Source organism: Rhopalosiphum maidis, chromosome 1 (assembly GCF_003676215.2).
Source record: "Rhopalosiphum maidis isolate BTI-1 chromosome 1, ASM367621v3, whole genome shotgun sequence".
NCBI classification, from domain to species: domain Eukaryota; kingdom Metazoa; phylum Arthropoda; class Insecta; order Hemiptera; family Aphididae; genus Rhopalosiphum; species Rhopalosiphum maidis.
Window position 1 is genome coordinate 8,863,406 of NC_040877.1, and position 16,044 is coordinate 8,879,449.

The 16,044-nt window shown below is 26.1% G+C and overlaps 1 protein-coding gene across 1 annotated transcript in view; it reads left to right on the forward strand.

Annotated features, from left to right (window-relative positions):
• LOC113548959 (prolyl endopeptidase FAP-like) overlaps nucleotides 1–16,044 on the forward strand; it is a 230,699-nt gene that overhangs the window by 60,173 nt on the left and 154,482 nt on the right.

Sequence of the window (16,044 nt, forward strand, 5' to 3'; positions counted from 1 at the left end):
GTCTAGACATAAGAATAATTATAATTTAAATAATATGATTGTACGACGTATAGTACATACCGCATATACATTCATCATTATTATATTATGTGATCTTGTTAAGATATGTAAATTTATCAGAAGTTTATTTATAAGATTATAACTTTTGCATTTTAGTTGTAACAGAGAGATTTTAATATGATTTAAAGATATATGGGTTTTAAATGTATACTCGTAGTAAATTTATGTTAATTTAAATAACTTTTTTTTCATATTTATAATAAAAGTAAATAAAATTGGTATACAATGTATATTTTTAACTGTATATTGTAGTAAAAAAAAAGTATGTGTGCGTATATCAACTATTGAATAATTAAATTATTCATCATTATTATTATTATTGTAAATAATAATATTATTTAAATCGTTATAAACATTAACATTTTTCACTCTGAAAAGATGATTTTTCTTTGTTGAAAAATAATGTTATTCTTATTCATGCATTTACAACTATGATTACTTCTCATTTAAATTGTAATTTATTTCATGGTGGTTCATTTTATTAACTGTGCAAAATTAGTTGACATTATATTTGGCTTTAAAAATTGTTTCAAATATCAAAATCGGTATTAAAAATATTAAAATATCTTCACTAATCCTTATGACAATTATTTATTAATTTAATATTTTAATAGGTAACAAATACAATTTTAATATATTGTAATTTAAATGATGATAATAACTATTTATCCGCATGCACATATTTAAGGGGGAATTTTGAATAGGTAAAATATTTAAATGTATTGTAAATAAAATAACAAAAAAAAGAAACATTTGTTGATGTATATTTATAAAAGGTATGTTTTAATTTTAAATTTTTAAACAACATACGCTGTATTTATTTTACTTCAATTTCCTATTTGTCATCTTTAAAAACAACTTTATGAAAATCCTGTATAATTATAATTTTACTGCAGGTACATTTTGATATTATGTATAATGTGCGCATATGTTGGGTGTAAATTATATAGTAATATACTATAAAAAATGTAAATAATAATAGTTAATTAGTGTACCATAACATGGTGTGTTAATTATGTTTACTAAAGTCAAATCTATATAATACATTATACGACTATAATTCAATGTAATTTTGAAGTTATTCTGTCCATTGTAGTGTGTAATTTATAATTAACACGATGTCGTCTTTTGTTGTCTGGTGGTTTTATGGTATCAACATAATAATATCCCTTATGTCTAAAATTACTCCTATTGTATGCCCTGCGTATCTGCTATACTTCAGTGTTAATTAATACTTAAGAAAAACGTTGAATTTTTTTTCAATTTCATTAATTCGAATTTTATCGTTCATAGTAATATATAGTTTTTTAATTACGTTTTCACTAAACAAGTAACATTGCACGGTGAATTTTTTGTTTATTATTGGTTTCAATTATATATTGTGTGCTCTGTAATAATTGAGTATCATATAAATAATAGTACGATGCTTAGTGTTTTATGACGCTCGAAAGGTCTGGAAAACACGAAAACTATGTCAATCCGAGGAGATTTTATCGTCTGTCCGTCGCGGGCTTCGCGTGTTCTACGTCTGTCGTCGGTATAGAATAAAACAATAATATTATTGTTTTCTGGTATTTCGTAATTTTCATCGATTGGTGGTCGTACAGCCTATATTTACGACCTATACGCGATAAGAGTTTATTATCTACATAAAACACGACGTTGTCATACCGTGGCACATATATAATATGTATTTTTTTTTTTTTTTTGGTCGACGTCCGGGAAACACCGTTAGATTTTTGAAAATAAATATTAACTCAAAAAAAAAAAAAGACAAAAACGTTATTTCATTCCGGAGAAATGCAGAGCCCACTCTCCGAATTCGGCAAACCAGGGGGCGGCACTCCTGGCACGCGGACATGTTAATACAGCTCCCGGAAGTCTGGAGGGAGGGAAATTCGGCTGCACGGGTCGGGGGTCGGGTCGGGCGCACAATGGACGAAAGTGTCATAAATTTTAAAAACGTGTCGTGTGGCGGTGGGTCCTCCTCTTCAAACCCCTATTCGCTCCCCCCTTCCCGATCTACCAAACACCCCTTCATCAGACCTCAACACTCCCGGACCCTCTCCTACCGTGGTTGAGACCGTGTCGGATCACGCCGCCGCCGGTAGTTTGAGAATTTGTGTGTGGCGCCTACACGTTGTCGTCGGTGGTCGGAACCGCCGGAGAGGGCCGGCCAGCCAGTTCGTACGGACTTTTCGCAACAGTCAGACGTGTGCGCACCGTTCGTCGTCGTGACGTCACCGCCGGAGTCTCGTCGTCGTCGTCCGCGAGTTTGCGTATATTTTTATCCGATGCAATTTTCGCACCCGTCCCCCTTCCAAAATCGGTGGATCGGACGCATTTTTGTCGTCAACTCATACGTTTTCCACATTGTCTCGTGTCGATAACAATATTGTTTACACGTCGTATAATTATTGTTATTATATTTTTGTTTTCGACGTGCTTGTAGTCTGCACTGGTGTCGACTGATCGTACATCGTCTTGTCTGAACTGCCGTTTGTTGTCGGTAGGTAAATACTCAATTATATTCTAAAATACGATGTCATCGTTGTTACACTCGAAGACGGACTCGATGTATCCCAAAATTTCAGATCTACATTGATTAGTAGTAGTTATATTTTTACTAGGTAACAGTGTAACTCACGTGCGACTTTTGCGTCGAGTTATGTTATTTATATAGTGTTATGCTATATACTGTTGGCTATGACGAGAGATATAATCGCACAAGTTTGATTTCTGCGCGACGAGGTTTAAGAGTTATATTAAATGTCGGTATTGCATTGTTTAAATTGAACGGGACGTAAAGAAACATAATGAAAATAGATATTTTTTTCCCTTTGTATTTATTATGTAATATTATAAGGTTATATTATTTTAAAACTAATTTAATAATTTAAATTGAAAAACAAACGATGTATTAAATATTTATTAGGAAGTATAAATGTTATAGTTTTATTTTATTTTATACTTAGACGCGTGACGGTGAAATTAAAAACGTTTTGATTAAATTTTGACTGTTGAAAAAAAATAAATATACCATGTATCGACAACAATTTAGGTAGGTAGTTGTTTAAAATTTAGACAGCAAATTAATAATAATAAAAAAAACCAGAATATTATACCTATCATTATTATTTTTAGTATACATATAATGTTGTCTGTGCTTGAAGAGAAAAAATATATTTTAAATCGAATATTTAATAAAGTAATTTTCAATTTTTATGCGATTGTTTATAATAATGTTACGTGCAGCTAAATCGTTGTTGAAGCATTATTTTTATTTTATTTTTTTGTTATAAAAAAAAAAGCTACACGTTTATTGTTCTAAAATAGTTCAGTGTTTATTAAGATGTTTAAACTAGGTATTTAATGTATAACATGTTATACAAAATCTGTATTATATAGCTTTTATTTATATTATATTGCGTTCACTAAGTAGAAACGCCTTTCATAAGACTGGAAAGATAACATTAAGTCACGACATGATAAAAGTCGGGTATTAAACGCTACACAATAGATTAATCGGAATTTAGACACGCGAATAGAAACTGTTATTAAAAAAATTAATACATCATAAAATACTTTTAACTATTTATTTTTAAAATAAATATTATTGTATTTGATTAGAACATATTCGGTTGCATGACGAACTTCATGTCTTGGATCATCGAAATAGTTGGTATTAATTAAAAACAGTTAACCGACGCTTTAAAAAGTTTTTGATCATCCATTATCGGTGCCAAATTTAATAATGCTTTGCAAAAAGTTTCTCTCGTTAAATTTGTAAGATGACAGAGATCGAATTATTTTTAATTTAATTTAACATATTTGAACTATTTTTGTTTTTTACTACGTTTAATTTTAAACTAGAAGTCCTGTTCAATTACAATTTGTATTACTTAAGAAAAAGGCACGGAACACATAATATGTCGAATTTCAGTTGTTTTGTTTAAGTAACTTATTATATTTTCAATACGTTAAAATAATAAATAATATTATCATGTGTTGGTAATGTAAACATTTTAAGTACTAATCTTAGTTAAATTAATTTTTTTTTATCCAGTTTTAAAAAATAAGAAACTGAACAGTACCTAACAATTAATCTTGTACATTCAATATATTTCGATTTTTACTTTACATAACTATAATATCTATAAACTTTTATTCTAGGTATGTAGAATAAATACGTCGGTCATAAAGTTATCCATCTTATTGACCTATTTATTTAATGTTCATTGTGAACCATAAAAATACTGATTTGCATTTAATTTTAGGTTCCCTTATGTTAACCAACTAGTAGCTACATTATAACATTATATTCATATTAATTATTCTTTTAAGTTTATTACATGTAAGTAGGTATTTAATATGGTTTGTGTGATTTTTTTTTTAACATTTAACATTAATAATTCCGAAAAAAATGATTTAATCTTTCTGAAAATATATTATTTTTTATCGTAATAATTTAATTTTTCTTTCTATTAATTACAGGTTAGTGTTCTAAATTTAGTTCAGTGGAATAAAGTTGTAATAGGGTACCTCAGATGTTTGTTTACTACTCTGCTCAACTTAACTTGAAATACTTACAATTAGGTAATAAGCTACACCATTAAAATTTTATTCAAAAAGATTCTCAAAAATATTTTTTGCATTGGAATAGAAAACTAAAAATATATATCATTTAATATTATATAGCAGTTTTTCTCAAACTAGGTGCTAAGGCCCCTTAAGGAGCCGGGGCTATATGACTGGTGGGCCGTGAAATATATAATATATACTTAACCTAATTTTGGTACGTATTTTCACATTAAATCTAAGGTAAGGGGCTCCATGACAAAAAAAAATTGAGAAGTACTGCTATAAAGAACTTAAAAACGATAATGATAAAAATAGATTATTTCAATGTCTTATAAACAAAAAGTGTGTTTTCAAAAACGTATTTTTGAGATAATAGATGTTTTCCAATAAAATTATCACTCCGTGTCAACTATATTCAATGCATTATACAATTAATTATGCCCAGTATTTCTTGGTTAAAAATTTATTTCTGTACTAATTTATATTATTTTTATAATTATAAGACCTAATAGTTCTTGTATATATACCTATTTTAAAGTGTTTATCTTAATTTTCCTAATTAAATTATTTTGTTTAGTTTTAAGTTTTTTTTTAATTTTAAATTATATTCGTCATTTTCATATTGAATGGATAGTTGTAATGAATGGTTATGATTTTTATGGGAAGGTATAGTATATATATATATATATATGGTTTTAAAATAATGCAAAAAGGGAACATACAGATTTTTTTTATTGTTTTTACATATTTAATTACAAGCATTGTAGCTTATGAATGTATGTATCTTGTATTATTATCCATATCAATTTAATTATACCACAATTACTTCTTACTTTCTTAGTTACGTTAAATACTCATAGTTATAAACAGTATGTTCTTGGACTATAATATTATTGTCGTAAGCATTTTAACAAAAAATAATAATGTGATCAATACTAAAGTTATATGATTTATCGCGGATAATATCGATATTGATTAAATAACATAAATTATAAATATTTTGTTAAAAATTAAACAATCCTATAATACGTGACTGTTGAGTTTCCAAAAATTGTGTAAGGTATTAAAAAAATCACATATTCCATGATCGTCGCAATGCTTAACTTAACTTGAGAAAATTTTGATCTTGAATTTTAAAATACATTTTGAAATTTAATACTTTAACCTTGTTTTTATTATAGTCACTGAAATACGTTAAAATTGTTTGCCTTACTTATTTTGTTTACTTAAGATAAAAAATAATGGCTATCATTGTACCTTTATATTTCGTTTTCGTTTTCAATAAATGTCATATATCTTTTATGTCTTACAGCAGCACATATTATATTCCTTTTCTTCTTATTATTTTCATGTTCATTGTAAATTATGACTACACAGTTGAGATGTATTTATAATTTATTATCTGACATCTGTACTCGTCTTTACCTCTGAATACTTTCCCTGCGTTAAAGTGTCAAATAATTAAATGATTTTTTTAGCATTTTATTTCATGCTAAATTTGAAAAAAAATATATTTCATAATTTATTATTATTTATAAATAATGAAATGCATGTGTCTAAATTGTTGAACATCCAAAATAATTATTAAATGTGTTAATTAGTTTTTAATTCCGTGGAAGTAATAAATTATTTAGATACTTAAAGTGTATAAATGTATTATTAGTTGATTTAAAAATATTTCAGATTTAAATTGTTTTCAATTGTTGTATTGTGCAAATAATATAATTGATTTGTTTGAATGATTTACAAAAATATCTTGATTTGGGTATATAATATAGAAAAAAACATTATTAACAATTAAATAGATGAATATTTGTTTTTGAATTATCGATTTTCATGTATTATAATACATATTATAAAAACTTTTTTTTAAATTGTATTAAAACCAAATATACTCACTTTTGATACTATTATCATTATATAATTATTAGTTTTACTGTACTCTATTATTTAGTTTACTATTAATTTTCTAATATGGATTAATAATACTTACATAATATTATAAAATTTATTTACTTGTTTATATATAAAACGGACTTTTTATTGCCACAATTCAAGAAATAGCAATATTATATTTATTTTTCAAACAACTTTTAATAGTTATGTTTATTTGATTCAATATTAGTTTATATTTTTATAAATAGTTTATTAATTGAATAGCAAACAAAATCTTTATCGTAAAAATTTGTACATTTTTTCAGTTGAATAAGTCGTTTTAAATTTTTAACACAACTATTATATTGTAGTTGTATGAAAAATCAACAAAAATATTTTATTACCTAGTTATATTTAAAAATATTTTTATCTAAAAATGAAAAACATTTCGATTTGAAGTATCGATAGCCCTAAGATAAGGAGAATGCTTTTTTTTAAATAAAAAAAATATTTTTGTAATAATATCTGGTTCAATTTAGTAAAAAACTTTTACAAAAACTTTGCTCCTCGCAATAATATTCTACTGTATATTGCTGCCTGGGCCACATTGTTCATTTTTTTTTTTTTTTACAAGAAGTCACTGCTTACAGTAGTCTTCGAGTTATATTATGTCCTTAAGCTTCCTACAGTTCTTCCCTACCCATCCAATCCCTCACACTATTTCAAACTTATAAATTAATGTTTTTATCTTTAACGTCTTTTTCGACGATAACCACCGTTACCACTACCATTCCTCTGTTTCTTTTATTTGCTCCTATCGAATATTGTGCAATAAAAAAATCATTCATGTATCTAAATTGAACGGTGGCCAAGATCCTGGGAAGTCATAAACATAAATTATATTTAAAATCGCCTATATATGTGCTATGGGGATACATCATACAACAGAGAAATGAGCTGCCGAAAATGAATGAAAAAACTTGCACACAATGTATGTCTGAAAAGTAGACGGTCTGGGTATTATTGTTATAGTATGTTCCTCGTAGTTTGTTCAACTAGACATAAATTTTAAACGTCAACGGGTTTTACGGATTATTATTTGAAAATATATTTTTGTTGCATTATTTTTTATTTCAAATCACGTACGGGTCCTTCAGTGAATAGCTTTTTCTTTATTTTCTTAACCTCTTCTCACCACACAATGCCAATTGACTTTTGAAGCCTTAAACAACTTCAATAATAATAATAATAATATGCCAGCTGTTTATTCACTACGTACAAGCGTAGTCGATATTATCTACTTGGACCGTCACCCTTTGTCATTTCATTATTTTCTCAGAGATCTAAAAAAAAAAATGATTTATTCAATTTGTTGTCGTAAAATTTGTATTGTATTATTATACTTGTTTGATATTATATTGCATTTTTAAAACCATTACACTGTTAAACTGAAATGAAAATTATGTAATATATTTTTCACAAAATAACGATGTAAAATTTGTGAGCTATCTAGAATTTATTTTCAAGCAGATTATAAAAATGTTAAGTGGTGCTTGTTAAATAATATTTTATAATATTGTATATGTATAATAAATAAGGAATAAGGATTTTTTTCAGTAATTTGTTTAACTCGTTAAAATATTATTTTATGAAAGTCGGTATTTATAATTAGGTACTAACATAATACCTACTATTATATATAATTAAATTATACGAGTATAAGCAAAATGTTAATGTTTAATGTTTATGTGAAATTTTGAACAATTTAAGTAACGTATATCTTAATTACATACATAGTTATCTATAAAATATATGATAATATACATTTAGTTTTTAAATGTATAATAAAATACCTCAGATTAGGTTACTAATACATTCTGCACATTTTAAAATTTTATTCACATTTCTCTAGTAAAGTATTATAAATAATTTAATACTTATAGAAAGCTTATATTGATTCAACCTTAATTTTGTTTTACATAAATCTTATATATAAATACTATACATTCGAAAAAAAAATAAAAAAATTAGATTTTTTTAATAAATATAGGTTGATAAATTGATGTTAATTATGTAAATTGCATAGTCATTTTCTATTTTGCTAGTCCTTATTGTGTTGAGGTCCGTATCGATTTTCTAATGCTTTCAGATATATTATTTTATTATAATATATTTTACTGATAGTATAGTTCAACACGTCAACAACGCCCATTGCTCAGAACTCGGTTAACTTCCCATGGGATGTGTGTAAATCGTGTTTCTTTCCATGTAGTTTTCGGTTTGTCCTTCGTATGCAATACGCGTGGGTGGTAATGTGATACTTAGGGCGGTACGTTTCGAGAAATGACATAGAGGTATAGGATGATCGTAATCTGATTTAAATTATTGGACAACGGCGACGACGATGACAACGAAATGAAACGAAATTAATAATAATGACGCGAATATGTTTCTAGCTCATTATCGATGACATTTGAGCATTGTCTGGCTTTTCATATTCGTCCTTTGCAAAATAAAGACTAGAGAAAAGAGTGTATATAACCATAGTGGTAATTTATTTTATGTATAAAAATATCTTTTATATCGTTTTATCCGTAGTATCGTTGGTCTGGTGCAATCGAACAAATAATGACTTTATTGAACCAACGACCATATAAAATCCAGTAATGCAAAGAACAATATAGTCTGGGAAAATAAATAAGTTTTTGTTATTGTGGTTTAAAAATTTGTCTATAAAAGGAAATACACGAGTTAATTAAATAAAAATAAAAATATAATATTTTAACTGGGACATTTTATTGTAAAAAACATTATAGCTTATAAAAAATACAAAATTATTTTTCTAATTATTACTACATTAAATTTAAGAAAAACATAGTACAAATAATCATAGAAAAAAAAATATAAGATTCTTTATTGTTGAAAAAAATCTAAAGATTCTTTATATTATCTAAAATTTTTTCCTAGTTCATGATTAAACGACAACTCTATGAATGCATAGTGAATTTTGAGTAAACTATTATCAAACTCTTGATGCAACAACAAAAGTTAACATTAAAAAGCTTAATTAATTACTATCAATATGATTTTCCCTTGCCATCCACAATCACACCATTAATCTGAACCAAAATGTTTTTTATCGGATTCAAAAGTAGTTGCAGAAAATTCGAATAATATTAGTTAAAACGATGTATTAGTGTAAAACTAAACGAATTATGCTGTTTCCGATAGAATTTGATTATTTTCATCTAAACTAAATGTATTTTTGATATATTCTCACATATATATGTTAAGGACGCATATTTTATCTTCTGAATGTGTACAATGTTCGGAATATTTACTAGGTATATTATTATTGAGAATTAACATTACAGAGGGTATATCCTAATCGATATTTAAAGGTTCAATAAGTTTGTTTATTATTATATTTATTCAATGTATTTTATTACAAATATTATTATCTGTTTTTACAAATCATGTTTATTGCTAATCTTGTTTTATTTGACTAAGTAAGTTTTACAGTAGAATTAGAGAGTGGATTGTTAACCCAAATCTGTACCCTTATAATCACTTTGGTAACTTTCAAAGAATCCTCAAGCTTCGTAAAGCAATTTTCGGATTTCAGACATCGAGTGATTTCCAAATGATCGTTCATTTTAGTCTCTTGTTTATAAAGTTTGCTAAGAAAAAAGGGAGTATATGTTTCGGATTTTAATAAATTATTTGTTTTTTAGAAAAAAAATATATTTTCGACTAATAAATTATTTTTATTTATTTTAAAATCCAATTGGTTTAAGTATGAATGATTGATGACCCTTCAAAAATATTAAAAATTCATCTAAATTATCTCTTATAATTATTTATTGTTTTTACATAGTATTGATAGAATTTACTTTAATTACAGTAATCGTCTAACAAATTGTGATTTACTGTTTATATTTTAATTAAACGTAGGCGAAATGTACGTATTTAATTTTATACAAAATGTATATGTATATAATTTATTATAAGCATAACATTTTGTAAAACATATTGTTTTTTTTATCCCAAATTTAATAATAAACGAAATCAAAAAAATAATTGTTTTAATTCGCGATTTGAATCTACTTTTATATTCTATCTTTTTTTTAAGTTCTAGAGGTATTTTAAATTACTTTAATATACGTCCAATGTTTTAAATAAACTAATATTTTTTAAAACATTAAACTTTGTAGGACATAAATATTTTTGTTATACCTACTTGAATGATTAGGTATTCATGAAAGCGTATTAAACAAAAGATAATAACTGAACTATGTTTAAAATTAGAACTTTATGAGAACTTTTTTGTAAGGCATATGTACTCGTATTATAAACAATGTAATTTAAATGTCTTGTATACTTGAATCTTACACGGAAGTTAAAATATGTTATAAAATAATTCACTTTATTTTATGCAAAATAATAATATATTATATTGCATACTTTTTGCATATTTCAAAATAAGTTGTTATTATATATGTTTTGAAAGTATAGCATTGTATTTTATACATAAAAACTAAAGATAATATTATGTGTAAATCAATTGTATTTTTGATTTTTTAATGAGCATTTTTTAACCTGAAGGAACATATTTATTATTTAATGTATATTTGATATTTTTTTTGTTATTCAAAGCCTTATATTTCCAAAGCAACATGCCTTTAATACATTAAAACCTATCTTACTTTTATCCTTAATATAGTTTTTACTAAATAATACACTAAAACATTCCGTATTAATTTTAAACCTAATAATTATCGCGATATAATAATTTATGTTCGAATAATTATTTTCTTTACTGAAAAAGTTACACATTTCTAGCGGGTACTTATTATTTGTATTATTATACAAATGTATATAATATGCATAGTATATAACAATTAATATTCGCATACAATAGCATTTGATCGGATTGTTAAGCATTTTAGCTGGCTTCTGTCCCGACCGCAGTGTGCCTTCCAAAGCTATAAACTTTCGCAGAAGACAGCACAATCGAATGTCGATCGATAAAATATAATCCGTTCGGAGGAAACCGAGATTTACGTGCGGATTTCGCCTGATCGAAAACTTCGTCGACGGCTCGTGGCAGTATCAAGTGGTCTCTGGGAATCGCACGATGGCTGTTGTACAACTACGCGTGCCTAACAGCTCTGTACGCCACCGCCATTATTACATGTGAGTGCTACAGATACGCGGGCGCAAACAATAATATTATTGTCGTCCCGTTATCAGAGATGAACGAAATCGAGGTTTGGCATCGGTACTTTAATAATCCTCGAGCGGTGGTCGTCAGGTTATTATCCGCTGTTTGTTGGTTCACGTTAAAAATAAAACGGCAAACAAATAATTCAAACGATTAATTGACCGTTGTGAAAAAAATGTGGAGAGAGAGAGGAGATTACTACTGGAAACCGACAATTATTATTCCGCAATTGTTCAATGATAAAGCAAACGCACTAGAATTTTTTTTCAAATTTTCAACGTCAAACTCGGAGGAAGTCGCATCAGCTATTGATATCGATAACGTTTAACAAGGCATGAGTGCATGTTTTAATACACATGTTCTGTATTCGATTATCCAATACAGAGTACATTACGTTTCCTAACCACAATATATTTGTTGAGAATTAATTTATTCAAATTCTTATTTTCGGAATTGTTAGGCACAAACACCATGTTTTTAAATACTTGAATTTTTTATTATAACACCAAAACACCAAAAAAGTATGTTGTGATAATATCAATCTCTTTTTCCTGAAGTTGCTAACAAAACGACTTTAAATAGAATTTAAAAATCTAAATATTTGAGAAAGATTGTCTATAAACATAATTAAAAATCCAAAAATTCAGAATTTGAGAAAAATTATTACTGTAGGAAAAATAGGGGTAAGCCTGCTTAATAAATCGATCTGTTCATATGAATTTCCGCACAAAAACAAGTTATAACTACAACACTAATAATATATGCTACAGATATGTGATTGATAAATTTCTGTGTGCGGTTTTTATCTTTCAGTGTACACATACGCACATAATCACGAGGCACCTGGATAGAAGAAAATTCGAGATTAAACAAACGCTATTGTTTTTTGATAACGCGTTTAAAATCGAAAGGAATATCTGATGGTAGCGTTCATCTTAAACTATATTGGCATACCTGCAGGAGATATCTTGTTCACAATATGCTCGTGATTATTGTCTTTGATGGTTTTGAAAAAGCCATAATAAATCTTGTTTGTGATGTATTGGTTTCTGGTTGTTTTCCATAAACTATGCTGTGTGCACTACGTTTATGTTTATTTAAAATTTAAACGGACAATATGATTACGTTGTAACCAATAACTAGTGCGACACGAATAGTTAAATTAATATAAATCCACTAAAAATAAATAAATGTAAGGTTTTTTATACAATTTTAAAACCTTACAGCAGAGTACTTAGCTGGAAATTATTTTAATTAAATGAATAATTTAGTTAATAATTTAATTTATTAATGTACCTAGTCTAATTCTGAAAAATGACGATTTTTGTGTTATTTATTTGACACGTTTTTGCAATTAAATAGTGTCATGCAATTGATTATTTCTACACATATATGTATTTAAAATTTATATTCAACCAGATTAATAGGTCAATCGGTATTTCGACACTTTTAATTTTTGAACAAGTTTATTACCTATATAATTATTATCCATAGTTATTAACTGTAGCCTCGGTAAATTTTATAATAATATACGTTGATTTGAGTGTGCTAACAAATAATGGTAAAAATATATCTACCATCAAGTATTTGTCTACATTTAATGTTTCATCAGATTTTAATAAGTTTAAATAGTTTTGAATCGTACTCAATCTAGATCATTCATGTTCATTTTAAGATTATTTTTTTAAAACAATGTAATCTCGCGTAGAGCGACAATATTGTAATATTTACAAGTGAACGGTATAATATGGAAATCATATTATTATTATTATTATTCATCTTAAATTCCTTTAACTTGTTATTCAATAATGTAGTTTATCATCGAAAAAAATCTACTTTGTCATTTGTATAATTCAAAATGATAACTAACCCATTTTTTAGAAACATATAATATGGCTAATTTTATAAAGATTTCACATTCATGAAGTTTTGTACGGTATTTGTATATTCAAGCATTATCAAAAAGAAATGAAAATGAAATAAATGAAAACATATGAAACATAAACAAATGAAAAATAAATATTTTAAACACATTTGATTGTATCGCTATTTTCTTTTAAATAATCATATATTTTAAAAACTTAACACTAGAATGCATAATGACAAAGAATATGTCTGTGTTAGCTCCGTTGTTTAAAATATGTGTTGTTCAAGTAAGTTCAAGTAAGAAACAGTCGGTCGATAACAACGACATAGGTACTTGCACGAATGCAACCACCATATAACTTATACATAATACATTTTAATTACAATACTTATTTTGAATGATTTCTACATATAGAGTTAATTTTTTATAATTATGACAACACTCGCCACCTCTACATTTTAGATAAGCAACCTAATGTAGAAAAAACACTGTTCTCAAATCACTGACAAAATATATTCTTCGAATGGAAATTTAGGAAGATGCTCATTAATAATACATTGATTATTTATAATATAGATAATATGATACATAATATATGCCATTATGTATAATGGAAATATGTTTTAGTAGGTATAGAACAATAACTATAATATTTAACGTTTATCATATTATTATATTCACTACGATAGTCCAATCAGTGTACAATTATGTAATATTAAATTTATAATATATTTTTTAAGTATTATTTTTGTCGATTTGTATATAATTTCATACAATTGTGTACATACAATAAAATAATATATTATAGGACATGGGTAATTAATAAAAAAATGTTTTCATTGGTGTTTTGAATTAAACAGTTATTAATAAATAATAATTAATATAATTAACATAGTATGTTGTATGCTATTTTTTGAGATATAATTTACAATTTACTTATTAATTTGTTAAAAAAGTAATGAACTAAATGCATCACTGAATCTTCGAATGAAATATAAATTAATAAATAATAATAATAAAAAATAAAATCAAAGTAACGATAGTAACATACATTTTAAAATTGAAAATAAAATGGACCAATAATTAATTCAAAAAAACATTTTAATTTAAATTTTGAATTATTACAATCGGTAAAGTAAAATTACAGTGAGTATTTCCGTTTATTGCTTTATTATAATCACTATACAATGCAAATACATTAAAATGAATGATTATAATAATAATAATTATATTGCTGAAATAAAAATGTAACTATCATCAAAAAAAAAAAGGATATATACTATTTTGTTGAAAAGTGGTATAACGATGGTAGTTAGTTATTTCAGTATTTTCAATTTAATATATCTACAAACAGTAGAAAATAAAATTAGTTAAATAAAATATTTTCAATGCGAATGTTTTATAGGTTTGCTTGGCAGTTATAATAATTGTTACTATTTACCCCAAATTGGTATAGTATATAAAGTATAATAAAAAATGATTCAAATGGTTATTATTGCGTACTTGAGATTATATTCAAATTTTATGAAATTGATAATATTATGTGATACGTGAATATAATAGCCGATTGTGGGTTTCACAGTCTAGTTGGTTTTTATTTATGTACCATTTGTTTTGATAATTTGATATTATTAAAATAATTTTTGCAATTGTGGTAAAATGTAAATAAAAATCGGGCGTTTAATACAAAGATAAGATTATATTATTTAATAAACAATTTAATTTTAAAATTTAAAAGCTATTACAAACTATTCAGTTTTAATTAAACGTTTGGTTAGGTAAAAAAATGTAAAAACAATATATACGTATTATACAAATATACTCTTTTCACATTGTCTAAAAAAAGGATAATTTTTCAGTAAATGATATTTTTTTTGTTTATAGAGATTTTATGTTAATATTTATTAGGTATTAAACTTTTGTTTTATATTATTCTGAGTTTGGAAACTATTTTTAAATATCTAGTCATTATGTTATTAAACATTCGTTTTTCGAATATTTAAATGTATGGTTCTAGCACATTCGATTAACTTACACCGGTAACCACAAATTGTAATCAAAATTTGAGCAGAAAAACAATTGGATACTTCACTGCTGCATTATTTCTTAGCAATTAATTACATAAGTTTTTATATTTATCAGCAACCATATTAAACGTCACCGGCACTGTTCGGTGATACGAATCTAAAACATTGGCGGCACTTTAATTTTGCACGACAAGCAGTTACGTTTTTCCTCAGAAATTTAATTATATCCTGAAAACGTGTGCACTGCGAACAGATAATTTCTTGTAATACGTCTTATTAAATACACAGAAATACTGCGAATGAACTTCGATGAAAACATAACAATATTATAGCGATCGGTAATTTATTACCAAAATGGCGAATGAGACGTAATTAGCTGCTGTATGAACAGCTGGGATGTACCTAACCTA